General features: G+C 36.0%; 1 long non-coding RNA gene across 1 annotated transcript; it reads left to right on the top strand.

The window, feature by feature from the left end:
• The first annotated feature begins 756 nt into the window (after nt 1-756).
• Nucleotides 757-10,482, top strand: LOC131495898 (uncharacterized). The gene is made up of 3 exons (XR_009254181.1): nt 757-835; nt 5,090-5,176; nt 10,343-10,482. It is a non-coding gene; the product is annotated as an uncharacterized LOC131495898 (long non-coding RNA).
• Nucleotides 10,483-11,414: the final 932 nt, after the last annotated feature.

The following is an 11,414-nucleotide window of genomic DNA, read 5'->3' as shown; positions in this document are numbered from 1 at the left end:
ACTAGTACCTTATCCCTTCATGTTCTAATATTTCATTGCAAGGTTTATATTATCAACATCAAGCAGAAGAGTCTCACAAGTAGACAAGGAAAAGAATAAATGAAGAAAGAATATTGATGAGTGGTAATATGTAAGCAGGCAAATTTATAGAAGTATTATTTAATGCCATAATATTAAAATAATTCTGACTTTAATTTACCTTTAAGAGTTGAGTACCAGCCATGTATTTTATGTAATTATTTACACCCGGAAAATTCTATTTGTTTCAGTATTGTTTAAATAATAATGAAGACATTTGACAATTCCTAATAATGAGACATGAGAGACATTTTTCCTATGGATACTTGTGAAGAGGACACAATATTATAGCAAGCATCCCTAAAGAATATCCTTAGCATACGTACAGCTATTTCTTTTAACATCCCTCAATGTAAAGCAATAGTTATACCATAAAAACCAAAAAATGCTCCATGAAAGAGGCTCTATGGAGATAGATGGATTTGTAAAACAATGTAGTGCAGGTATACATTTCTGTTGGTCCAGTTTAACCTAGATATAATCTACATTTGGAGCACTTTTCCAAACTTTTTTTTTTTTTTTTGGAAATCAGATACGGATGAGAATTGGGGAGGGGCGCTTGAATAGAACATCTCCAAAGAGAAATTCTCACAAGTACAATCTTTTGCATATAGATACAGCATTTTAACAAATTCCATGATACACAAAATGGACTTGTTAGACTCTTGCTTTTCAAATTGCAGATCTGTACCCATTAGCTGTCCATGGATTAATTTATTGGGCTGGAAATGGCAGTTTAAAACCCTGAAGGATTCAGGTAAGTTTCTCACAGTAGTGATGTAGTTTTGGAATCTTCCTTCATTCCTCTATAAAAACAGACCAGACAGGCAAACAAGAATAGCAAAACCAAAACTGCTGACAGCATCTACAACAAAACTTAATGAATCTCACAATGTGAGCACACAGAGAACCTACAACCACAAAGATCTACAATACCCCGATGGAATCAGCATCTGATTGGCAGCAAGTGGATGAAAGGGAATAGGCTTGATGGCCCTACAACTAGTAAACAGCCGATCGCCATAGGGTACTCACTGGAAATTGTGGCAGGTCAATGTGAGAATGGAAGCCAAAACCATGCAGTGTTTCTGCAATCATGGATAAAGTCAGGGTATTCAAATGTGATATGGTCTGATGATGCCTGAACTGTATACACTATTAAACTGTCGTACAAAACAATCTTCTAATTTTAGAAGTACAATATATATTATAATCATACAAAGCAAATTGCTTTTCTTTTAACTGAAATATTGCTAATTATGGCAGGGCAGCAATATCAAGGCTAGTCAGCCCTGAGAATTACCTAGAGTTGTACTCTACTTCATTGATTCTAGAGGCATTTTTTTTTTCACATTTTAACATCTCTCAATCATCGTGGTCCTTACATTTGACAGTGTCTTAGAATTTTAGCACTTTTCCTCAGATCATAATACATTAAGTAAATAAATTATTTTTCATACAATTGATGGCACCTTAGATATGAAGACATACAGTATTTTCCTATTATCTGCGCAATGGCCATCATAGGCTTTACCCATGTAGGGCCATTATTTTCTGGTCAAAATCAAGAAGTTTGGTACAACAGAACTCAATGCTACTTCAGTACGGAGATGGTAAAAATGATAAGCAATTACTATTGGAGATCAAGAAAAGCTACTTCCTAGTTATGTAACGTTATATAGGAAAATTGAATTGTACTTTTTCATGTTTCCTAAATTTTAAAAGTTCACTAGCTGAGACAGTAACGTTTATAATTATGATTTATTGGTCGTTTTATAATGTTGGTCTTATGGAAGTTATAGCAGAGTAGAAATCTGGACAAAATTGAAAGCAATATCCACAGCACTACAGCTATTTACATCACAAGTGCCCATTGCCATTATATGAATTATTTCTCTGATGCTAGTAAACAGAAGAAAACATAATGACTTAAGTTAATATGTTAAAAATAGTATAAGGGTGCCTGAGTGACTCAGTCAGTTAAGCTTCCAACATCAGCTCAGGTCTGTGAGCTTGAGCCCTGCATCGGGCTCTGTGCTGACTGACAACTTAGAGCCTGGAGCCTGCTTCAGATTCTGTGTCTCCCTCTCTCTCTGCCCCTCTCCCCCACTCGCACTCTGTCTCTCATTCTCTGTCTCTCAAAAATAAATGTTTTTTAAAAAATTTTAATAGTATAAATAGTAATTATAACCTAGGTTACTGTTGTGACTATCATAGATTTTTGACATGATTATTTGATATGTTAGCAGCTAATGGGTTAGTCTGGGTCCAATCAAGAGACAAAAATCACACAGTAATTTCAACAGGGGATGTTTAATATAAAGAATTATTAAGTTATAGTAGGAGAGTAGTTATGAAAAGGATGTAAAGAGAATACTAAAGGATACCCTAAGGTTGAGGAAGTCCTTAAGGAAAGACAAATTTGGGGGGCACCTGGGTGTGTGAGTTAAGCATCCAACTCTTGGTTTCAGCTCAGGTCATGATCTCACCATTCAGGTTCAAACCCTGTGATGGGTTCCACAACTGGCAGCATGGAGCCTGCTTGTGATTCTCCATCTCCCTCTTCAGCCCCTCCCCCACCAATGCAGTCTCTGTCTCTCTGAAAATAAATAAATAAACTTAACAAAAAAAAAAAAAAAAAAGGAAAGACAAACTTGGAAGAAGTTCTCCCTTCCAAGGCTGAGGTTCAGACCTAACGGGAAAAGGCATGATTGTAGCCCACTGGTTGGCAGGGACGTTTGCTGCACTGCTGGGCCAGAAGAGGTCCACATTGCTAGGAAAATAAGAAATTACCCTTCTGGGTGAGGAGAGCCACAGCTATCAGAGATTGTGCAAAGGGGGTAAGAACGCGGCTATAGGAGAGAAGCATGGAGCATGCAGTACCCACACTTGGCGGGCTGCAGAAAGATGGTCACCATGGCCAGCAATGCAAGATTCCCAGGGAACTATGCCCACTGGGTCCAGGCTCTGGCCGAGTGCCACCGCATGTCTTCACACATACAACCACTGACTAACCCTGCAGCAGAAGCAAGAAAAAAGCCACACACACAGGAGCCATGAAAAGCTACTTCCTTCCTGCTGCAATGTTTCTCCCACTCTGCTGGCTAAATTTACATCATGCTCCTTAGAAAGAAAAAACATATTGTTCAGTATGGGCACTCAGAAGTAAAGGGTGAATTTGGAGTTGAGAGGCGATAAATTGATAACTGGCACTGCAAGCGATTAAAGACATCTTTGAAGTGTCTGCTGTAAGTGTAAGCCCTGAGTGAGATACTAGGAAGAACACCATCACTAGGAAGCTGTGTGGCGTAGCAGGAGTGGAATGAGAAGGAGAGGAACGGATGGACAGAAATTATGCTTATGAAGAATATGCCTAGAAACCCAGAGTCCCAGGTAGTTAGGGAAAACACCTTTCATTTGATAGTATTTTAGAATTTTAGGAATGCTACATATCATCTCATTTTTGATGTTCACAAGTATCCTGTGAAATTAGTTGAGTCATTACTATCACTGCGAATTTATAAATGAGGAAACGGTGGCCCAGGGGCATTAATGCACTTAACCAGAGTCTCAAAGCTAGTGAATATCAGAGGATTTGATGTTAAAGTTTTAGAAATGCATGTTTAGGACTGTGGAACTTACTGTGGCTTTGACAATGAAATTAGACTAGAGTTGTCTCAGGGTCCCATTACCCAGAAACATGTTGCATATTACAAAAGAGTCTATCAGCAAACATTTAAAAGTGTGCTCTACAAATCTAGCCATATCTGTAATCGGCTGGGACAGCTGCTACTTTTCTCTCTTCTGCAGTTCTGGATAATCCCCATTTTCTTCCAGAATTCACAATACACACACAAACACACACACCACGAACTGCCTGGGCACAAAGGTGGTGCCTGTCATGGAAACTTTCAAAAGTCTAGCTGTGAATATATTTAAACTTTATAAAAATGATCCCTGGCTGTTTTTTTCTTTAATGCCTAATGTGCATCTATCATAGGAAGAATTAATGAAGCACACAAAAGTAAAATATGACAACTCACAAACACTAATTAGAGTTGCTAGGTATTAACACACCTGCTATATTCCCTGACTCATTGGGTTTTTTCCTTGTTTAAATAATTTTTAATGTCATGTCCTTAAATCCAGACTCAATGCGTATAGCCTTCAAACTTACCTAAATCTTTAGGTCTGCTGAGTACACCCTCTCCATTCTAAGTATTTAAATTGTGCCCGAGGCCAAAAAAACACAAAATTTATTCCAGCCTAAAATATCCAGGTAATAAAAAGGAATACTCTTTTGTTTGAATAACGGATAACCTCCTCTATTTTCCAAGTCATTTTAGGTATTTTCTAAACAATAAATATCAACTGTGGGATTTTTTTTTATATCCTTCTTTGGGTATTAGTGGTACAATTAAATTTCCATTGTTATGGCACTCACTGTCCAGTTTGGGGGTTTTGTACATCCTGTGCCTTCCCTCTCTTCGGCTCCCTACATAAGCATCTCATGATCAATAACGACCACTACCAGAGAGCGTCACGGTAAGTGTGTGTCAGTAAAACTAAAAATCGCCACTGGAGAGGCTGTGGCAAAAATTTTAGAAAGAAGCTGAGACCACTGAATAATTTATAATTATCCTTTGTCTAGTAAACAACATCAGAAATAATTGTAAAATGTGTAGTCTTCAGACTCTTCCTTTGTATGAACAAATGTAATTATATAAGGAAGAGGAAAGAAGAGCATATTTTCTGTCGGTCCCCTTTCTTTCCTTCAGTGTAACTTCCTTTACATCTGGATAAATCTCCTATTTGCAGCAATTTACAATTATAGCAACACTTGATGTAAGACTTGAGTTTTCTAAATTATTTGAAATAAAATATCTTAAAAAATTCTGGGAATCTAAATGTGTGAAGCATTTAATACGAGATTTTCTTAACAGGAATTTTTCTAAATAACGTTTTGTTCCTTTTTTTTTTTTTTTTAAATCATGCTGTTTTAACCTTGAAGGACAATTTCCTGTGGTGTCTCTGTAAAGCTGCAAATGCCATGTCAGGAACAACAGGGAGCCCCAGACTGTGTGACGTGGAGTGAGAGGTACGTGGTATAAACGACGGAACTGAAGTCCTCTGCCAGAGAATAGTAAATATTTTTTAGAACATACATTTAATAGAACAAAGGTTATTACTACTGAGCGGAAGAAAAAAACTCCACGTGTTCATGCTAAAAACAAAGACATTTAGACATTTGAAAATAAAGACTTAGCAAGAGTAATCTGAGGATGCAGGTGGATTTGGTAAAGAGAGCTACCTGTTCAACCATCCTCTGGTCCATGTTCTACAGACGCTTCTCATCCTAGTCTGACAAATGGGGGACTGTGTCCAGCTCCTACCTATAGATTGACAGGTAAAGAAAACGTTAATGCGTTTGTTCATGTTGGATGATACCGCCTTTTTTTCTTTTACCAGTTTTAAATGTTGCAGATTTTCACCATGGCACATTTTGATTTTGTTTAAACAGTTAAGAAAATATTTTCAAATCTTAAATAAATAGATATGTAGGATCTTACTTAATGTTTTTTTCTGTTTGTAGGTAAATACCAATATTTGCAATTGACAAAAAATGACAACAAATACTCAGTATAGTCCCTCAGCTATTTGTATTGTATACAATTTTTTAAGGCATTTAGAATTTTAAAGCTAATGTATTTAGTGTCAGAACCTATGTCTGATGAAAACCACATCTTGAAACAAACATTTTTTCAGTCTTTTAAGCTATCTAGACTTCAGAATTATTATTAATTCTGAATAGGTCAGTTCTGATCGTTCTGGGCAAACAAACTTTCCAACTATCATCTGTTTTTCTTAATATTACTTGAGGAATTTTGGCAGAATTTTTAATGAGAAATCATTGGATTTAATTCCCATACATAGGTATGTAATGATTAAAAAAAAAAATTAGCTTGCTTTCCTGGTGGATAATCTAATTCTCACCTTCTTTTGTATGTGCCTACTACTAATTATTTTAAAGTCAGAAAATTTTAAATAATTATTCAAAGTATATATAGGGGTCATTGTGAAAGATATGAATTAGGAAGCACATGGCAATTAAGATATGAATAGTTATGTTACTACAGATCATGAAGATAAATGCAATTTTTAAAGGCTTTTTCTTGTGCAAATCTATTCAGAAAAAAACACTTAGGTTCGGTTTATATGCACAACGTGCTTCACCCTTTCCTTGACTATTAAAACCACTAATTAGCAGCTGTTTGATTACTTAAAATAGTCAAGTTGTTCATGCTGTAGCTAAGGACAGAATGCACAAGTAAAAGAAAACTCATAGTAAATCCGTTATTTCCCTTGGAAGGACAAGTGTTAAATAGGATCTTATGTCTTGATTCATTGTCACAATGTGAGCCTGGATTCTACTAAGAAACTGTCATTTCACAAGTATTTGTCAAACCAAACATATTTTCTTTATACCATTAGAAATATTAGTAAAGAACAAAACTGACTAACTAAAATAACATTTATTGGCTGATTATATATAAATTTTAAATATTAAAGTATGGTAACAATTTCCCTTTCATTGTTAGCAATGTTCCCCAGGAAAAATATTCTGCATTCTTTACAAAATTCTGCAGCAAAAACATAAATTCATGCTGAATTTCAGATTTATATATACATGAAATATTTGGGTGAAGTGGTTGAATTGGTTAAGTACTCTCTTCATAACTAATAACTAATGAAATATTTGCTTAATATTTTAATTGTAACTTATTGCAGTATTTTTATTGTAGAAACAGCATCATTTAACAATATGTGGTAAAAATGAACAATTATGATATGTTTACAACAGAATACATTTTGTTGATTTCGACTTGGTCATATAAAATATTTTCTTTGTCATTTTCTCATAGGTTCTGTATTTCTTGGAATCATTCATTTTTGCTAGTTGGGAAATTTAGATCAAAAAGTTATAAACCTAAAATGTAGCAGAAATTTGAAATTAGAAGCATTTGATAGGGCAATTAAATCCAGACTCTTCCAAATGAAGTGTCTTTTTCACATTTGGCAAATAAGTAACTTTGCCCCAAAAACTTTAAAAAATATTTAATTAACACAGTTTGGAATAATGAGGAAATAAAACTTGTTTGTGCCTTAAAAATGTAGAACTTGCATATAGTTTCATTTTGCAAAGCACAAAATATCAAAAGCAATTCACAGAATCGAAGGAATGTTATTTCAAGAAACTTTTAAATTAGAAAATGTTTGGCAGTCTTCTGACAGCAAAGAAAAATAGTAATATTTTCTCCAAAACTCTGTAGTCAAATATCACTTTTAAGCTCTTACAGTGCTTATAAAATAGGGACAAAGTAACCTTGAGGTACGTTATCATACATATGGTATACCATATATTCAACAATTCGGCGATTCAACACTCAACCATTAAGTTCAAAGATTTAATTAAGAAGATCGAAAAATGTATTCTTTTCCTTTTTCTCTTTTTCTACTACTTTAATTTCTTTTTATTTAATCACCATGTTAGATTAGCATAAACACAATTTTATGTATTCTCTGGCTCTCCCCTTCCTATGGAGAATATAAGATTTAAAGAAAAAGAACATCAGGCTGCTTTTTTCTTCCAATTGCAGCGATTCCACAGCAATTCAAGATACAGATAAATCTATACATGACTGTCTTGTTTTGAAAAGCTGAATTTAAACATCCACACACAGCTGGCAGGAGTGTAAACTGCTAAATCCAATGGAGAAAAATAATTTTACTTTACTTGGTAAAGTTGAATATATGCATACCGTATGGCCATTCCTGTGTATAATACTCTGGCAAAATTCCTCCTCCTGTGCACTGGGATGCATGCCCAAGTTCATAGCTATATTGTCCACAGTAGCAAAAACAAACAAACAAACAAAACTGTAAATAATTCGAAAACTCCAATGACAATGGATAAAATAAATAAATTGTGGCATACTTAGACACTGGAACATTTTATGGAGTGGAAAATCAATGAACTACAGTTACGGGCATCAACAAGAAAAATTATTTAAAAAAAACAAATATTAAATGAAAATTTAAGTAATGGAAGAATACAATGTGATTCCATTGACTTTAATTTCAAAAACAGGCAACCCACATACACATTGTTTGGGAACACATTCAAATGTGGTAAAATTACAAAGAAAAGCAAGGCAATGATTAGCACCAAATTCAGAGTATAGACCACCTCTAGGAATGAGGGAAAGGAATGCAAGGTTAAGATCATTTGCATTCAGGTGATTTCTAAGATGCCTACCATGTTTTGTTTTTCATTGTGGGTGGTGGATACACAAGTGCTCAGTTTTTTGTCTTTATGTATTTTGTTTGTTTGTTTGTTTTGTTTTTTGTTTGGGGTTTTTTTTTGTTTCGCTTTGGTTTTGGTTTTTGGTTTTTGGTTTGGGTTTTCATAACCGCACTCGGGTTTTGAGATTTACATATGTCACGTATTTCACGATGAAACAAGGGAAAGAAGGGGAAAAGAAATTAAATTTAGTCACATACCTGGTTGGCAAATTGCTACTGACTTTCTGATTGATTTCAAATAGCTTTTTAACTAACTTTTTGTCTTCCCCAAACCAATAAACAAGCAAACATGCAAAAAAGTGTGTATGTTAGGGTGCAGAGTGAACCAAGACAAGTATTAATCTTAATGGACAAGGAATTATATCTGAATTTGTCAGAACTAAATTACAATACAGATGAGAGTTTAGGGCAGTTGTTCTCAACAAAATTACAAGGGATCTCAGCCAAGAAAAGGACAGAAGAAGCTGAGAGCGATGATACTCCCTGAGGACAAGTGTCTGAATGGTTGGGGCGGGGAGAATATGAAAAAGTCACTCCCCTAATTATGTCATCTACTTTAAAGAATAACATTCTCTTCGTGCTCCTTTCCTTCATCCCCGCCAATCTCCCACTGCACCCTCTATAACGGCGTTAATATGTACACATGAACATTTTTTCTTTCAAATTGAAGAGCCCATCATCACATTTATTCACACCTTGAGCAGTTATTTACTGAGCACCTACAGTGTGCCAGGCACCAACTTTCCAAATAAAGCCGTGAACAAAACAAACAGAAAACCAAAATTCAAAAGCATCTAAATAAAGCAGAAGCCATGTATCTGATAGGATTAACACCACTGTTTGGTCTGTTAATGGAAAAACACATTTATTTGTTTTAAATTAAAATATTTAAGGTTTAGACACCCACATAGACACCCACAAATCTTTTGCTATACAGTCTAGTCCTTTGAGTATTTACATAATGAAGTAGGGATAAGAATGAGCTATCAATTATAAACAATAGGAAGGATGCAGCAATACACTCATTACCTGCATGTGATATGATCATGTATCTGGATTGGAAGTACACACGAGCCTTAGGAAACAGGCTCTCTTATCCCAGCCATATTGCAAGAATTGGGTTCCACATCCTTCTCTGACTGAGACCATGGATAGTTACAGGCCAGAGGAAGAGGCACTATTGGGTATACAGGCAAATGTGTGGGTCCACAGATTTTAAAAGTGAGCTGAGTTAAACTACAGTAGTTCCTGGTTTCTCATTATGTTTTGGGAGGAAAAATAAGGAAGAAAGGCTCCTAGTTGTCCCTTTTAGCCAGAATAATCATTTCAAGGGTGTGGCCAAATGCATACATCCACGAAATATTACATTCCTCTTCTGATTCCTCTGGCTTCCCCGGACCTATCATCTAAATGGAGCCAAGATGGCAGCAAGAAAGTGTGGGTCTCAACAGCAGCCATGACAATCATATCCTTTACTAGAGAGGCAGCACCACATAGAGGCTTGGAGCACCGACTCCATACCCACACTGCTCGAATGTGAGTCCTGGCTCCACAGCTTACTGTGTGACTTCAGAAAAGATAGTTAACCTTCCTGTGCCTCAGTTTCCTCATCTGTAAAATGGAAACCATAACAATACTAGAAACTACCTCAGAGAATTTTAATGAGGATTAGATGACTTGATATTTGTGAAGCACCTATAGAAACGTAAGTGGTATGTGAATATTTGATAGTAATTCTTAAAAAGTTATACTTCACGAAAGTCTGTGTAATGATAGTGAACAAAATGTTTAAGCATCCTTCACCTAATTGCCAAGGTTGTTCCTGTTTTGTTTTTTGTTTTCTCTTGTTTTGGTATTAGCATTAGGGTTAGTTCTTTTTTTTTTTTTTTTTCATTCCCAGGAGAACTATAAACAATCTTAAATACTGATTGAACCGGGAGAAAGCCTCAATTATTAATCTAGCCTTATTCAGTCTGATTTTTCCACTGATTTCTAACAAGATCCTTATCTCAGAATGGAAATCACTGGTAAGTGTTATGATGGAGTATAGTTATTTTACATGTGAATGGTGCACATACTCTTTATTAGTAGTGTCCACAACCAACTGTGTGTGGTTCCAGAGAAAGTCTCCTCACCCCCAAAGCTGACTGATGCACATACCGAACATGTAATCACAGTTTGATTCTCTCCCTCCTCCTTACTGTAAGTAGGCCAACAGAGCTTGGGATGAATTGAAAACATACATCTACTGATGGTAACTATACTCAGCCTTTTCTTAAAACAAGCCTGATCATTTCCCTTCCTCCAGGAGCATCCAAAGCTGTTCAAATTCCCCTTCGTGTTTCTATTTTTGTAGACTGTAGAACAATGGCTAATCAAACTTTATCAAGATAAACATGAAAAAGCCCACCTGCTTGAATCACTCCCATGAGCCCATATCCATATTTTTAATAGAAGCCAGTATAAATAAGATAGGTAAAACAGGTCATATATAATTCCAATCCCATTCATGAGGGCCCCCTCATGACCCAATCACCTCCCAAAGGCCCTGCCTCCTAATACCATCTCACTCTCACTGGGGGTTAGAATTTTAAGATATGGGGGCGCCTGGTCGGTTAAGCGTCCGACTTCAGCCAGGTCACGATCTTGCGGTCTGTGAGTTCGAGCCCCGCGTCAGGCTCTGGGCTGATGGCTCAGAGCCTGGAGCCTGTTTCTGATACTGTGTCTCCCTCTCTCTCTGCCCCTCCCCCGTTCATGCTCTGTCTCTCTCTGTCCCAAAAATAAATTTAAAAAGTTGAAAAAAAATTTTTTAAAGAATTTTAAGATATGAATTTGGAGAGACACATTTAGTCCATAACAACTGTTTAAGCACAGGCCCCTTACCATCTGAGCACTCCATTTCATCCCTTCAACCTGACATGTACCAGGTCTCATAAACTGACCTCAATTTTAGGAAATATTGTAAAGAATTG

This window comes from Neofelis nebulosa, chromosome 1 (assembly GCF_028018385.1).
Source record: "Neofelis nebulosa isolate mNeoNeb1 chromosome 1, mNeoNeb1.pri, whole genome shotgun sequence".
In the NCBI taxonomy this organism is placed as follows: Eukaryota; Metazoa; Chordata; class Mammalia; order Carnivora; family Felidae; genus Neofelis; species Neofelis nebulosa.
This window is presented reverse-complemented; position numbering and strand designations above follow the sequence as displayed.